The sequence below is a fragment of the Aedes albopictus genome, chromosome 3, assembly GCF_035046485.1.
Source record: "Aedes albopictus strain Foshan chromosome 3, AalbF5, whole genome shotgun sequence".
NCBI lineage: Eukaryota > Metazoa > Arthropoda > Insecta > Diptera > Culicidae > Aedes > Aedes albopictus.
In genome coordinates this window covers 114,335,699-114,353,852 of record NC_085138.1, presented here as the reverse complement: position 1 = coordinate 114,353,852, position 18,154 = coordinate 114,335,699, and the positions used below count along the sequence as shown (strand labels likewise).

Here is an 18,154-nt window from a genome sequence, read left to right as displayed (position 1 = left end):
TGAAGAAATCTTGGGAAGATTCTCGAGAGTAACCGTGCCCTCTACCCTAATCATTCACCATACCCTCTTCACAATTCTCTATCCTGCTGCTACCCTAATCCTCTACCCTACCATCTATCCCTCATCCACTTTTTTACTCATCAAGCCCGATCAATAGATACCCATATTGCATGGTATCTTAACTCAAACCACCATTTCGTGCCGGTCACCATCTTGGGTTTTAAAATGGTTTCGGATATAAAGTTTTGAGTTCTACTCATCAATCCCTATCGATAAATACCCATATTGCTTAGTATACGAAGCCGCATTGCCTTTGAATAGCATACATTCTGGAGTGTTGGCCGCCATCTTGGAACCCAACCCGCCATCTTCAATTCCAATGCCTTTATAACGAACTCGACAACCTAAGGAATGTGGATGCCAAATTTGGTTACCATTGTTTGGCGGTCGATTCATTATTTTCAACTCTGGCTAAAAACAAAAAAAAAAGTGCTTTTAAGAATCACACAATGATGACCATTTTTCAATTGCATAACAGATGGTTCTTTTGCGCTACAGTTAAAAGTTCTGTAAGAATAATTATGAAACTTTGTAAGCAGTTATGATACTTATAAAGACATTTTCTTACAAAATTTCATTAGCTTTGATCAACTGGTTTGAAAGCCATGTTATTGAAAATGTTTCGTGTTTTTCATGTGCGATGTTTGCCTATTCATAACTTTTGAATGTCTCTATCAATTTGTATAGAATTTTTACAGAAGGTAGTTGCTTATTTATGCCTGCAAAATTTCATGATTATCGGACTAGTAATATCGAACGTTACAATCGAAACAATAAGGGTGCTCCGATGTTCCAATTATAAAATTTTTAATAGTGAATCGATTTTTATGCAATTTTGCCTATGCAAGGAATGTATAATAAGAGATTTATGTTCAAAATTTCAGCTATTTCCTCTGCCAACTTGAAAAATTACAGCGCTGACAAGCTAAACTAGGTGCTGTATAAACTTCATTTGCGCGCGTCTTAGTATTTCGTTGCTACAAAAGAAAGTACTGAACCGATTCACATGGAATTTTTCACACCTTTAGATGTTCGCAGGCCAAATTTGAGCAGAGTTATATCCATATATCTCTGTGTCCCGTTTATTGCGGATACAGGCTTTAACCCGTTTGACTCCAGGTGAACAATAAAAGTTCAAAACTTTCAAAAAGTGCACAGAGTTTCCACACAGGTACAACATGTGATTACAATATATCTACAGCTCAATGAACTTAAGGCCTGACTTCAGCCAGGCCATCCTGGGTACTAAGGATCTAGTCGAGGAATTTACCTACTCATTTTTGATGTAGTATTGGTTTCTGGAGCAAACCGTTGTTTTCCGCAAGCAAAAAACTCTCATTGTTGACCATTTATGGTTCTCTGCAGTCAAGGCATGACTTCGCTTAGGTCATCACATTTTCCTAGGAATAATTTCGTCAGATCTTTTTATTGACACATGATAGAATATAGGTTTATGTAGTGCACAGAGGTTCCACATAGGTAAAACATGTAATTACAGTTTATCTACAGCTCAATGAACTCAAGGCCTGACTTCAACCAGGCAATCCCGGGTGCTCAGGATTCTAGTCGAGGCATTTACTTAATCCTGTTCGATGTAGTATTGGTTTATGGAGCTAACCGTTGTTTTCCGCATACAAATAGCTCTAATTGTAGTCCATCTACGGTTATCTGTAGTCAAGGCCTGACTTTAATCAAAATGTCTGCAGTTCGTTGATGTAACAAACATTATACAGATTTTCAAGTATTGGTGCAAATAAGAGCGATAAAAATAATTGAAAATAATCCTAGGTGATTATTTCGAGTGTTAATGTTTTGTAAGGACGGATTCGGACAATTCATCGAGATATTCAGGAAATATTAACAGTACTAAAGATGTCTCCGATGACTTATGGGGTCAATAAGATAATAATATCTCGTGTTTAGTTTCATTTGACAACAAATATTTCCAAAATTATAGTGTTGTTCGAGTTTGTGTTCAAAATATGGTTAAATTCTGTTAAGAAATGGGCTGTTGTCGATTTTTTGAACTTTTATTTTTCACCTGTGTTCAAACGGGTAAAACAAACATTAACTTTTATCGATTTTTAATGTTTTTTTTTCATCAAGCCCGATTGATAGATACCCATATTGCATAGTATAATAGCTCAAACTGTCATTCCGTGGCCGCCATCATGGATTATAGTCCGCCGACTTGAATTTCAAGATTTTTTTTACTTTCTCTTATCAAGCCCGATCGATGAATTATGGTCCGCCATATTTAATTTCAAATTGGCGTCAAATATCAATTTTTAACCTCTAGTCTACTCATCAAGCTCGAACGATAGATATCCATATTACTTCTTCTTCTTCTTCTTTATGGCTTCACGCTCCTAATGAACGCCACCTAGAGAACCTGTTACAAGCTATATTGTACACTATGAACAAGGTATGGATGTGGAGAATAACTTCTCTGAAGACAGTATTCTAAAATTTTTACCTAATTCTCAAGATATTTACGTCAAAAAGACTGTCCCATAAATAGGATGCTGGGCGAATATGGGTTAAGCTCAACATTCAGCAATGATTTTGACTGATTACATTTTTGTCATTACATTGAATGTAGACTTGTCCCCAATCTGTTAAAAATGTATTATTCCTGTCCAGGAATCCCCCAAAATGTATTCAAAAATGGTGTATCGACCAAGAACGTCGGAGCACTTAATATTGCTTTCAAATGCTAAACAGACAAGCGCTCACCACAGACAGCAGTAGCGCTTCAAACGTACTTGATCAGGGTCTTATTCTTCCTCCAGTGCGGTGTTGTGCACTTGACGAACGGACGGACGACGGCTTGACTAAAACTAAAAAAAACGCAGCAAGGTTAATATATGCCATTACCGCAACTCGGCGCAGGGATTATTATTGTGCGGCATTCAACGACTTCCAGATGTTACGTGACTTTTGAAAATGGGTTCAAAGGTTCAAAATGTTAGTATTGCGCGCAAACCCCAAAATTTTATTCCCACCTTTGGGTTTCCGCGCAGAAGACCCAGCGCCAGATTCGGCGACACAGAGATATGACAGCAGTCGCCGGACAGTTGGTAATCCTGATATTTGACGGCGGTCATCCGTTAGTTGTGAGAGTGGATTGTTTTCATGCAAATAGAGCATTTCGCTGAAAATGCACGTGTATTAAGTAAATATTGACAGATTTCTTGCTGTGTTAGTATGGAAATTAGCTGTTTGCTGTATCGCGGAGGCCATCGCTGGAAGAAAACGTCATTAAATTCAACGATGCATCGAAAATTTTCAGTGAGAAAAGCAATAGCAAATGAGATTTCACATATTTTGTAGCGAACTTGACTAGGTGTCCAGATTAGACGTTTCTAGGATTAGACGTTTCTGGGATGGCATAGCAAATCCGTGTTGAAGTGTCTAGGTTCGACTCCCGGTTGGTTCTGGGTCGGTCTGCATCCTGTTCGATTACATCTAGAACAATTATTAAAAGTACAGGGGATAGACAAAATGATCGAGACAGACACTTTTCAAAAAATGTTGAAGTAGCTGTAAGTTTTCCAAAAGTGCATGAAAAATTCTCTAATTTTCACTGTTAGTTGATCAACTAATTGTGTATCCACAATGGTCCAATTTTGGAAAAGAAAGATCGGGCTATGCTGCACGAACTAATAAAGATTCTAGAAAAAGGTATAATTACTCAATAGCTTACTTTGAGCTGTTATATCTCTAGATTCAATGAACCGAATACAATGAAATTTTGACCATTTATGACTTATATAATAAGCTTTGAAAAACGTTTGACTTAACTTGAAGTGCAGAAAAGCCCGATCTTCTTCAAAATTGGACCACTGATACACAACTAGTTGATCAACTTACAGTGAAAATTAGAGAATTTATTTGTCATGCACATTTCGAAAATTTACTGTTATTTGTACATTTGTTGAAAAGTGGAAATTTTGCCTGTCTCAGTCATTTTGTCTATCCCCTGTATATTAGCTAACACTTAATAATTAATAACAATTATTGTTTTGAATTTCGTTTACAGATCTATACTTGAACATTTGTAAAACATGTGTAAGAATATTCCAAGAAGTATTAACATATGTTTCGAAAAACCTTCTAATTTGTTTTTCAATATACATATTAACATTTTGCAGATAGACTACTTTCAAATGTTATGTTAGATTTGGCTGAAGTCTTTCGTCTTTCGTTTTGTCGTTTTCGACCAATCCTTCAAAGCAGCAGTACAAAATCTATGTGTTGTGCACTGCCTTCTTGTGCCACACACAGTAAAAACGAAGAGCGGGAACGAGCTGATGTATGTAGTTACCATGAAGTACCTACACCTAACAGAAGAACCGAAAACGCGAGCGTTCCTACGTCCAAGCGGTCGTTCGCTTCAGAGATTAATTCTCCGCGGAATCATCCCGTTGCGTTGCGTTAGTTGTATGTATATTTTTGAGTCTGTCATTCTGTTGTTCTGGGCTTCTGGTTCTGACAGAAGTGCGTCTCTCGTGATTGTGTGCGACTCGTCATATTAGTCCATCGACCGATCCGTCAATAGCGACGACGGATGACTGTCAGTCGGAAGACCATCTCTCTCTTGAATTGGGTATATGTATTTATAGGTATTGTTGCTTATTGTTGACTGGATGGAGCTGTATGACGGAGTGTTTTTTCTCTTTTTATGCTTACATCAGATTGATGCCTTGCATGTGTGTGGGTTTGCGTGCGTACGTTTAACCCAGGGTTCTTGTTTATTCTTCTGGGTGAATTGTGTGAGTGGTTCGGCGTGCTTGGAATACGTACATTTTAGCTCAAATAGTGTGGGCTTGTTGCTGGTAATAAGTGGCCATAATCTATGCTAATCTGCAGATAATGTCTTCTTGATATGTATTGCCGGGATTTCCCAGAAATTACTATGGGATATTGAACAACAGTTGTTACTCTTCTGGTTCCGATCATTTTGTCTATCTCCTTTCAATAGTACAGATCTTGGATTACTTAATATAAGCGACCGCCCAACTTTAATGGTATCTGCTAGAGAGAAAGTGTTAGACATAACGCTTTGCTCTAGCAGAATTAGTCACGAGTTGACCAATTGGCATGTGTCAGATGAAGAATCTTTATCTGACCATTGTAACATCTTTTTTGAACACTTGAATGTTACTTCGCAAACCTTGCGTTTCAGGAATCCCCAGTCAAGTAACTGGAATCTCTACTGATTAGGTTGCGGTCAAATTTTATGGATACTCACTATCAATTGACAGTCGACCTTCATCATGAAAGCTTTTGAAGAAGCTTGCCCTCTACGGTCTGGGAAGACCAAAAGGGGAACCCCTTAGTAGAACTCTGATCTGGTCAAGCTCAGGAAACAATGTAGAAAAAGTTGGAACAGGGGACGTTTGGCTGGATCGGAGACATTCAAGTCGGCTCGCAGGGTCTGCTGAACGATCCGGCTGGAAAACCCTTTGTACAAATGTTTCCAGTTTGAGCGAAGTCAGTCGGTTGAGCAAAATCCTTGCAAAATCTAAGGATTTCCGAGTGAACGAATTTCGTTTGCCAAATGGTGATTTCACTTCCTCGGATGAGGAAGTTTTGGTATGTTTATTCAGTGCACACTTCCCCGGATGTGTGGATATTACATCTTCGGATGAACTTGATGTCTTTTCTTGTAGTTATGACTCTCTGGCTTCGGCTCGGAGTATCATAACTTTAGAATCGATTGAGTGCTTTGCTCCTTTCGAATCTCCTGAGCTGATGAAATTTATCCTTCGCTTCAGAATGGCTTTGATTATTTCAAACATGTTTTGAAAAAACTACTTGTTTGCAGTTTTGCTTTTTTTGGGAATATTCCCAAATCCTGGCGGGATATTACTGCAAAGTTTATTCCGAAAGTGGGTCGTGCTATGAAGAAGCAAAGAGTTTCAGACCTATCAGTTTGATCTCTTTTCTTCTGGAATGCTTAGAACACATTGTCGATCATCACATCCGTGATGTTCATCTGGCCAACGTGCCTCTTCATGTGAACCAACATGCCTGCCAATCTGGTAAGTCCACTGTAACTCTTTTACACAATGTTGTTTACGTTATCGAGAAAGCATTTACTCAAAAGCAATCTTGCTTGGGTGTTTTCTTAACCCTAGTAGTATGTTGAGGTCAATATAACCCAGACAGGCTCGCCTTTCGGTAAATCTGAGTGAAACATCTATTGTTATTTTCACAGAAAGACGAAACCGTAACGGTGCTCGACCTTTGCGCCTCTTTGATTCTGAAATCGATATGACTGAACAGGTTAAGTACGTTGGAGTTATTTTTGATTCCAAGCTTTGCTGGATACCTCACATTGAGTTCAGAATCAAAAAAGCTTGTATGGGCTTCGGGCAATGCCGGCGAACCTTTGGTACAACTTGGGGTCTAAACCCAAGTATAACAAATGGATTTACACAACTGTGATTCGGCCAATATTGGCTTATGGATGTCTTGTGTGGTGGCAAAAGAGTGAAGTGAGAACGGTCCAATCAAAATTAGGCCATCTCCAAAGGATATGCTTAATGGTGATGTCTGGAGCGTTCTCTTCAACTCCTACGGCAGCGCTAGAAGTTCTCTTTGACGTTGCCTCACTACACTTTCATCTCAAACAAGAAGCACTTTCTTGCACTTACCGGTTACGGGTACTCGGTCTACTAGAGGAAACTCCTGTGAACCGCACATCAACACACACCTCGTTGTTTCCACTTTTGGTGAATTGGGACAAAATTGTCCTTGCTCCAAGTGATCTTACAATTGCTTGTAACTTCCCATATAGGACATTTTCCACGAAATTCCCTTCCCGGGAAGAGTGGACATCTGGTTATCTGGAAAGAAGTATTTCAGACGGCATTGTATGTTACACAGATGGCTCCCTCCTAGAAGGTCGAGCGGGTGCTGGTGTCAACTCTCGTGAGCTAAGGCTACATCAATCATACTCACTTAGTAGACACTGCACCGTTTTTCAAGCCGAAATCTTTGTTCTTATGTGCGGAGTGCAATCAGAACTTCAGCAGCACGTAATGGGCAAAGTCATATACTTCTGCTCAGAAAGCCAGGCTGGTATTGTAGCACTTGCTTCGGCCAACTGTAGGTCGAAGTTAGTTATCGCTTGTCGAACTCAAATCGAGGAGCTGATTTCAGTAAACGCTGTTTATCTTGTATTGGTACTTGAGCATTATTCCATCGCTAGAAATGAGTTGACCGATGAGTTAGCTTGCACTGGAGCATTACATGACTTCATTGGTCCTGAGCCAGCTATTCCGGTTTCCAAGTGTGGGATAAAGTTTCAGATTGACATTTGGGCTCCCAGTCAGTACAAACAATACTGGGCTGTTCATAAACCACGTAGACCAAAATTAGGCCATCTCAGGTAAATGTCACGGACTAGTTTCCAAAAATGCCAATTGTTGTTCATGGTGAATATGATTGGCATTTTCCGAAAGCAGTTCGTGACATTCACTCAAAATACTCGAAAAAGAGCGGTTTTCCGTGACTTTCTTGCAGAACTGGTCTAGACGCACACGTATGGGGTCTCCAGTTAGCCTAGTGATTAAGGCTATTGTTCGCCAATCCAGAAACGGCGGGATCGATTCCCGTTCCAGTCGGGAAATCTTTCTCGACTCCCTGGGCATAGTGTATCACTGTGCTTGTCCTCACAATATACAAATTCATACAATGGCAGGCAAAGAAAGCTTTTCAATTAAAAACTGTGGAAGTGCTCAGAGAACACAGTTGAAGCAAGACAGGCCTAGTGGGGACGTACAGCCATAAAGAAGAAGAAGAAGACGCACACGTTTTCCATATACCAGGTTCAGCTTTAAAAATGAGCTGTACACACCAAAAATCGATGGAGGGTTTCAGCAAAATTTTGCTGAATTTTGCCGAGCTGAAGGCTTCAGCAAAAATGTTGCTGAAAGTCAGCAAAATTTTGCTGATTTGTTCAGTAAACTCTGCTGATCACCAGTAACGTTTTGCTGAAAGTTCAGCAAAAAAATTTGCTGGACCCTTCAGCTTGGCAAAATTCAGCAAAATATTGCTGAAAGCGTTTAGTGTGTAGGTGGTGGAATTTGGACATGTCGGAATGACATTTTCAGCACTGGCCAACATTTTATCCATAATTTACATCATATTTTCATCATTCAATTGATCCTATCACAACACAAGATAAAATTCATCATTTTGCCTAACCCGCAGTGCTCGATCGAAAGAACATACATTTCGATATGATAGGGGAAAATAACCCTGTAGCATTCCCAGTTTGGGCGATTCTGTAAGTTTATGACTTCTTCATGTGTACCGCCGCCACCATCCCGACACACAGAGTTCAGTGCGCGTAAATTAAGTTGCCTTTTCTGTGTTGTTTTTCGTCTAGAAGAGATCCTATATGACTTCCAACGATGATGTGCAGTGCAGTGCGAACGGGTGTCTCAATTCGTTTCAATTTTCCCATCTCGCTGTTGTATCCCATGCATGCATGCATGCATAACCTATAGCAATCCCTCTTCGCCCACTGCCGTCCGTCGTAGCTGTCAATCTACAGCAGAGTTGGTTGGTCTCTGTCGCAGCGCAGCCAGCCAGCGGTTCAAGAAACGAGAATGTTGTTTTTGTTTGTATTGTTGTAGTATTTTCCACGATAGTTTATGTGGGTTGCTTCTGGATTCGGTTCGATGGTGGTGTGCGTTGTGGATGAATTCGGGTTCTCTGGTAGTCACATACATGCGATTCTTGCTGAGAACCCTCCTGGTTTGCTCAGTTTGCGAGGCGAGGTACCCACTCTCAATTATGGCAGTGCTGCCAGAATTGCTTACAGTTGAGCGTTCATATTAAAACGGACTTTGAGAAAGCCATTTTAGCCAAGCTGCATTTGTTTACCCTGGCTTCGTTCACTTGCAAAAAGAGTAAGATAATCAAATCTAAATCCGGCGCATTTGTTTACAAATTTGTGCACTTGAAAACGTGAATAGGGTGCAAGTCCGCCAATGTGGCAGCCATATTGGTACTTTCTGAGGTTTTCAGTGCTTATGTAAAAGATGTCTTTTGCCTGTTCCAGCAGAACTGTCATTTTTTTAACTTTTCCTTCTTTTTGTCATGACAACTTTACTGCGATACAGCCTTCTCGCGGTTTTAAGTAGTTACCCGGATAAAAAATTACCATTCATAACATGGTAAATATTATTAACATATGACTGGTTTTATTGTTCACAATAAAACACATAGTAGATATATTGTTACTTTTTACAATAGAAATCAAGCCCATATAGTTCGTACAAAAAGTGAACATTAGCTTTATTAGTGACAATTGATTCGATTGTTTTTTAATAGTTCTATAATAATTTAAAGTAACTATCAGTAAAAATTAATTTGAGTTGTTTTTATATAGTTGCGAAAGTGCCTGCAAAGTTCTCATGGACTTTTTATTAAAAAAGAGTTTATTTATCAATTACACTTAAAAACAATTTGTAACAAATAAATAACAATAAATATTATTGTTGCTTGGATCATCTTTGTATAATCAAATACAGAATCACTTGACATTTTTTTTATAGTTTTCGTTTTAAATTTGAGTACAGTTTTGAGTACAGTGTTTCGGTTATCGAATGTTATTCGCTAAAACTTCAACGACTGACAGACGTCAAGCCGTGTTGGCAGAGGAAGCTCTCAATGAATAACTGAGGTAGTAATTATAGAAAACTAGCTTAAAAGCAGGTTTTAGCCAAGTGAGGATGTTACGACAAGAAAAAGATGAACAATGATTTTTCTAATGTTTTCCAATAAATTAAAGGAATCTAGTAAATAGTAAACTACCATTGATAACAATACAAATACAATTGGTTTAATGGGGTCAATTGAACCGATGTTAAAATAAACATGCAATAATATTTGTTGTTATGTAAACAGATTTCGCCTTTGGAAAACCAAAGAATTCATATTTCTCGGTAACATTTTTCTCCAGCATTTACAGATACTAATGGCCACATGAATTGTGGACGATATGGATCATACGACCTGAGGTATGACTTGTGATATTTGGCAGTTATTTGAAAAGATTGAAGATAGATCTTATCAACAGCTGCCAAGCAATACATACCAGACAGACATCAGAGTGTTTGATTCTTATCATAAAATGTGCATATCATTCTTGCGGTCAACGATTCATTTGACGCCATTCAATTAATTGTATTTGTATTGTAAGAACAATGAAAAAACATTAAGATATATTGTTTTCTTTTGAAAATTGCCCTAAAAATGTCTCGTAAAAACACAATACATTCTATTGTTTTTCGCGAAAAAGTGTATGAAAATTTTCTTAAAATTTTATGGTTAAGATAAATAACGACCACCATTTTTTATTGTAAAATTGCCATTTACCATTCGCCGAATGGTATAGAACAATAGGGGTGATGGTGAGTGTGTCGTGTAAATTACAATACGGTTAATGGTGAATATTTTTCGAAAAAATGGTGTTGTAACAATAAAATTTTTCGCATTTTTATGATATTTTTTATCAGGGTATGGCCTACAGTAATTTAATTATGGTAATTTCAAAAGTCTTCTAAGCTTAAACAGTCCTTACCATGTTTCCATGACATACGCATAATACTGGGAGCAGTTACACCAGTAACGGGAAAGCGCACTTATCACAACAGCAAGCATAATTTGTAAAACATTCCCTGAACAACTTCATAGTGGATGTGGAATCCGTGGAAAAATATTTGGAAATATCTCTGTGGAAGGTACCCTTAAACCTTAGGCCCTGGCCAAGTTCGCAGGGGTTGACGGTATTAAAGTGAAGGAGTTTCATTTTGATTATTGTAATGTAGTGTTCTTTAGTGAAACATATCACCTTTTCAACACTTTAATGCGCCTCCAACGGTTCATCACGAACCGGCTGCTGCAGATGGAGTATGGCTGATCATATGCATCAGACATGCTCTATAAACACGGAGGATCCGCTGGGGCTTAGTAGAGTCTATTCCCAAGCAACAGTTCCAAGTCGGTTGGATTTGAGAAGGTTTTGATGATCGTTACAAATCCTAATAAAAGCATTATGGATTTGTGACAGGTTTTGGAACCTTTTACAGCCAGCTGACTTCAAAATGTTGTTTGGGCTCTATTTCCCACGTTTCTCGGTTGATTTTGATTAGTAATTTATTGATGTCATAGTTGCTTTTTCGAATTTTTACAATGTTAGTTGGTCATATTTTCTTTAAATAAAGCAATTAAAATCGACCGAAGAATTAATAGTGGGAAGGAGATTTGCAGCACTTAATTGTGCTGATAGATTCGAAGCTAACGTGCGAACACTTGAACGCATTGTTGACGTCAATGCGTTCGACGTGACATTTTGGACAAAAACTGACTGCTTTTTATTAGCTGAACAACGTTACTTGTGTATGACTAGGTTGACATTCTAGGCCACGCTTGAGAAAATGACATGGTTTATCGAGGTAGGACCGATAGGATAATTGAACGAATTTGAACATTTTTCATAGTATTTGTAGGGGGATGAATACATAATAGTTGACAAGCAATCTTTATTATTAAAAAATTGATGCAATCAACTGACCAACTTGGCGCATTTTTGTTTACATTTTAGATGATATCATGACACTAACAGAAAAATATCAGAAGTTCAGTTACATGTTCCTGTGGGTTTTGGACCGATGGCAATTCAAGGACACAAGAGATGAACACAGAGAAGTAGGAAACGAAGAGCAAAATCAATAAGGAAAACAATTTGACGCAGGATTGACTATATTTAAACATACGGGGTTCGACTGATTCGATAAAAAACAAACATACGACAACTGACTTAACGAGGAGAAAAACATATTGAACCATACCATAAATCCAAACAAGAAGGCAAATACTAACGGTGTGAACATAACACTACATAGGAAAATCCTGACTGACTGACCAATTGAAAACTTTCCAATTTTCTACCGTAACTTTCTGAGTCAGTTTGCAACAGTGTCTTAATGGATATCATTTTCCGCGCACGGCTGGTAAACTGCTTCTGAAAGATTACGTACTCTTTCCTATCTTCAGGTCTAGTGTAGAGGTTTCAACTCTATTCAGAGTGCAGCTAGAAACCTAGCAAAAAAAAAAAAAAAAAGGTACCCTTAAACCTCTAAAAAATCTTAAGAGGAATTTGAGGAATTTCAAAATATCTGGAAGGACCCCTGGAAAAGTTATCCGAAAAATTTCAGGATGAAAACCCCAGGGATATATCATAAGGAATCTCGAAAGTAATTTCTGTAGAAACCTCTTAGTCAGAAGAAGTTTTCGGATAAACTCCTACTGTAATTTGTTAAGGAAACCCTATTCTATCTAAGGGCATTTCTATTGAAATATGGAGAAATCCCTGTTAGGATTCCTGATGAAATGTATTACAAGTTTTATTTATTGTGTTATACGTACGTTTTTAACTTGTAAACCTTTACCCAAGTTTAATGCACATTTATAGTGGAGGGCACTATGAGAAATCAGTGATATTGTTTTGATGGCCTACATTTAGGTAATTTTCGGCAATTAATAACTGGAAGACATGTGTAGACCCTTCCCTAACAGACACATTGAAGTGTAGACGTCTCACATTAAAATCTGATCCAGAATGCCCCCTTAATATTAGAAATTCCTAGACAAAACTCAAGCTATGAAAACAACTAATGCTGCGAACAAAAGGCAACTTGCCAGAAAAAAAAAACACGATTACAGGATTGACTGATGAACCAAAAACAATTTATAAAACCTCGTCATTCTGTCATTGGAAATTGTAATCCATTAGGGTAACAGGGCAAAATGTATGTTCTGTGTTGTGCATGTCCGAATGTTTTGTCCTAGTTTATTACGCATTTGTAAGGTTCCACTACAATATGGGATATTTTAATATGCATTTATAGTGCTTCATTATTTTTTTCGAAATAAACTCCTGGAGAAATCTATGGAAGAATTCAAGAAAAAAGTTCTAGTGGAATATCTGAAGGAATCTCATCGGAAAAGACTTGAGAATATCTAGCATGCTAATGGCGATTCCAGGAGAATCCTCTACAAGACCTGCTAAAATCTAGAACTTTCTTTGCAGGAATCAGGAAGAAATCATAAGGGAAATTCCTCGAGCAATACACGGAGACAAATTTCGTTCTATTGAAACAAAAATATTCATGTTTATTCGGTAAACTGATAAAATATTTAAAACTTAAATATTAATTTTTAAAACTAACTCAATTACGTATTGATTTGTACAACACCTATTGAAGAGCCCTTCGTTCCGCCGTCGAGAACATAAACAAAACTCTCAAGTTCCAGCTGCAGCACCAAACAAGATTTCCTCTTGCAAAAATGTCAAGTTTCACCAAAAGTTTCTACGAAATCCCATTGGTTTCGGGAGCGTATGTTATCTATATGATGTTGGTATTGAAACTGCCACGCGGGAAGTGGTTGTAAATTTAATTGGAAAACAAATATTTCCGTAGGGCCGACCTGCCACAAAATCAAAAAAAATTATATTTGTTTTTAACATAACCTGTCAGAAGATGCATGTTTGTTTCAAAAATGAATTGAATTTGCTTCAAATGTGACGTTCGATTTGCTCCAAACAGTTTTATTTTTGTTGCCAGAACAAATTGACAATTTATTTGAGTTTATCTGAAATATTTTTGATTTTACCATGCTTTTTTCTGCGTGTACCAAGTGATATTCAATATTATTCATGTAGTCAGGGTGTAAAAAAATCGAAGAATGGAAGTGAAGTGAATTTTTTCATTCGTGTGTGGCCACAATTATTGTCAGCTGAATGCCTCTCTTTTTTCATTCAATTGTCTGTCACGAATATATTTTCGCACGTCGTAAAATGTCGACTTATTGGACAAACAGAGCAGATAATTAGTATTCTAATTAACTACTGTACACCAGTTTTGAGGTGATTGGAAGTATAATCGATAGTTACGGTCTAGTTATATTCCTCAGTGAAAATTGTCAGTAACAGAAAAATGAATGAATATGCGAGAAAATTTATTCATCAAAATGAATTTTATCTTGACCCCTCAGTTAAGAATTTTCAAAATTCACGTTGAATTTCACTCATTGAAAATTTTGAATTCTGCATGTAGGAATACCACAAGGAAATCCTGAAAGAATCCAGGCCTCGGGAAATTTGTAGAAAAGCCCTATAGGGAAATCTATAGAGGAATCCTAGAGAAGTTTTCTGATGTATTCCTGGCTAAACTGTGTGATTTTTAGATAAATTATTGAAAGCATTTATATTTTTTCAAAGAAATCCCTGAGAAAAGCCTTGGATAATTCCCCGGTTGAATTCCTAAATAAATTCCTGGATGAATTCACGTGATTATAGGAGGAATTATTTAAGGAATCCCTGCAGAAAATTCTGGATTCATCCCTAGAGGAGTTCTTGTAGAAATTCCTGGGAAAGTCCTGCAGGAATATCAGCGAGAATTTTTAAAGAAATCCCAAGAAAGGGCTATTTTAAAAATCCTCAAAAAATCCTAGTCCAAATTTCTTGAGGAATGGCAGAAAGAATTTCTTTACGAGTCCCGCCCTAAATTTCTGAAGAATACTTAATGGGAATTCTGGGATAAATCCCACTAAGAATTTGTTGTGGAATCTCTGAAAAAAACAAAAACCTGCGAGATATGTCTGGAGGAAAAATACCCAGCAGCAACTCCTGGAGCAATTCCTGCAGGAAATGTATCGCCTTAATTTTTGTAACATTCCCATAATCCACCCATAATCATAATCCACCTAGACCGAATTTTGGTCATCTCAGAAACTCCCCCCTCCCCTCGTAGACTGTCGTTTATATACCGTCAGTGGGGGTGTCATTGGGCCAAAATTGCATAGTCCATCCCTTTGTGGGTCGTTAAGACAATATTTCAGCTCTAAATCAATGTTAAATTCGGTAGACACGTTCATTTTTATATTGTTTAGGATTGTTTTAAGTATAAATGCATCAACTTTAATTTTGACAATGATATAGTCTAATTGAAATTGGCCCAATTTCACCCCTTCTATGGGGTGCCATTGCGCCAAACACTAAAATTCCAACAAAATAGTTCAATATGAAAAAAGATCGCTTGCAAATCAAAACTATTGAACTTATAGATACTTACGCACAACCTATCAGTGTTGTAGTCACTTTGAAATAACATTTCAGACGAACAAACGTGAAAGTTTGATCACATTCATAATCTACTTTCAATGATCCAATGCAATACATCTGCTATTCCTTAAATAAAACTCCAACCAACATTCTCAAAAGACGAAAGTAATATTTCTTTATCATCTACATAATAACTGATGTGCGTACATTCTTAATTTAGTATGAATCTTACATTTAGTTCAAAACTACACCGTATTATGCATAAAATAATGTGAATACTTTCAGTTGTTTTAATTCACATTTGTAGGGTTCTCGTACTGATTGCATTGCTTTCATATGGCCCAAAGTCACCCCCATGTTGAACTATTTGTACTACAGCTTGAATAAATAAGTTTTTCACTGAAAATCACTGAAATTCACTGAAACATCTTTCTTGATTTTTGGCCCAAAGTTCCCCCCAGGCCCAATGTCACCCCGACTGGCGGTACAAAATGGAAAATTTGTATGGAGCTTAGACTTTGACACAATCGTTTCAATATTTGACAAACCATGCACTGCACAGTCATTGCACAATTATGGTTCACTTTATCAATTCACCGCTTTTCAAAGGGGATTGACCCATAATTGTGGGCGATTAATGATTGTGCTATGGCTGTACTCGGCTGTATTCAGAAGTTTATGTCTGTTTGTGTCATTTTCATCCATATATAATCAACAAGAAGGTACGTTTTCAAGTCTTCCTGTACTAACCATCAACTATCCAATCACTCAACCCATTACTTGGCTATCCAAGTAATTCTTTATTATGATTTGAGGGGGTTAGAAGCAGAGGGGTGTAAGTGACAAAAACCTACTTTCGAGTAAATGAGGTTTAAAGTTTTTCACCAATTTTTCATCCCATACAAAATGTATGGAGTTTCAAAATCAACCCAATTTTCTCTGATTTATTGTAATTTTTCCAATCATCGTACAAACAATCTTAAAAAAGTTTCTGAAAGCTTGAAATCTGAAGAATTTTATGATCTGCTCAGCTCAAAATCGACAAAATGGTCACTTACACCCCTTTGAATCTGGGCCCCTCATTTATTTTATGCTCAGAATATTATCTGAATCCAGAACTCTACAGTGTATTATGACACTTATTTCTGGTCGAATGGTCTCAATTTACATCGTCTGTGTGTTGGTGGGTTCCCACCGCAGTCTCGGTACTTTCGTGCACCAGTCCGTTAGTATTGGAGGTCTGCGCTCGCTGCTGCTGGCACACTGGATACGATCCAGCATGCGACACGGAGGAACAGAGAGCGAGAGAACCGCTGCACGTCTGCCGCCACCGGATTGTTGTGGTGTTTGTTTTGTTTTACACGATGATGGTTTCTGACTCTGCATGTCAAAAACCTCTCGTCTTCCGTGCCAGAAAGCAGGAGACAAGACACCATCGCATGTACACGAACATCGAACGGGAGAAATCCCAATGGATGCAAAAGCAGAACCCATTCTATACATTCTACACGTCTTGACAAGACGAGAGGTACAAAACAACCGAACTTGCCGCTGTCGATCAGCTTCGAGAGTTTATGCTATGCTACCGATACCTAGGTACCTACCAGTTGGAAACAAGACAAGTTTTGTTCTGCCACAGCTTAGTCGTGATCCAATGTTCTAAATTTCACCAGGTTAGGCCCATCGGGCAAAGTGGTGTTTGTGATATGATAATTTTGAAGTAGTAGTCGTGTCATGTCAACTTCGGCAAGCCGAAATCGCACGAAGTTGCCGAAGGTGACGTCACGTTCCAGAAGCTGCGAACAAATTTTCTGGCGAACGTGACGTCGCGATCAGCTGATCGGTTTGTTTACATATTTTTATCGACAAATACAGGCAAACATATACGTTCACCCAGACCTGTGAATAATTGACATCGGTCGTGATCTTCTTCGTCGTTCGTGGTTGATTATGGTGGAAGACATAAGAAGCGAACGGGTTGTTAGAACCCGACGGACGAAGGAAAAGTGCGAGTGGAGGCTTGTTTCGCTCTACTCGCGTAATGTTCCTACTTATTTGCTGTGGGTGAGAAGATAATTGATTTTGCTTCCAATTTCCGGTTTGCTGAGCAGCTCCACTAACCATGATGAGAGCGGATGGCTGACGGTTCCGGAACAAATTGGTCGGCGGGCGGCTCTGGTACCCCCACTTTGTCTGTCTCGCTTCGGTGTTGGTATGCGATCCGCTTAAATTGATGAATGTTGCTGTTCTGAAGTGATTCCCATGTTAGTGAAATGATGTCGGCTTGTGGCCCAGATTAGGGGTTCTGGATGGGCACAAAAGCGTACCCAATGGAAAAGCCAACGCAAGTTATCTAAAGTTTTGCTTCTTACGATCAGTCTTCAAAAATCATCATTGCAAAGCTGAGTTTTAAAAAAGTATGCGTTGAAAAACTCAATGCTTCGCTACAAATTCAATCATTCGCATTTTATTGCTCCTGTGATCATTTGATGTGAAATACAGCATCATTGATTCAAATCATTTCAACGCAAAGGTGCCAAGCATTTTTGACGTCTGAGCGAAGCATCAGAATTCTCAGGCCAAATCAAGGATAAGAACGCTCTGCAGTAAGCGTTTCTGAAAATGTATGATGCGCACAGTTTTAAGTTTAATGGCCTTGGATACATTTTAGGGTTCTCAATTGGGTATTTCTGTAACTGACCAAATCTCTATGACACAATTTCCGAATCACGAACTATGCATGTTATCGAATTTCACGTTTCAGATATCATACTTTATTTTGTCTAGCGATCTGTACATAGGGGGATTAGGGGCATAATGGACACCCTAAGCAAATGAGTATGTTAGGGCTGTATAACATACAAAAACTTGACATATTATCAATTGGCTTACAACTTTAACTTGTTTCCTACGTATTTCAATCATTTACAGCTGTTACATTGTCAT

General features: G+C 38.2%; 1 protein-coding gene across 7 annotated transcripts in view; it reads left to right on the top strand.

Annotated features, from left to right (window-relative positions):
- Positions 1–18,154, top strand: part of LOC109409584 (maternal protein pumilio) — a 310,089-nt gene that overhangs the window by 14,411 nt on the left and 277,524 nt on the right. The window lies entirely within an intron of this gene.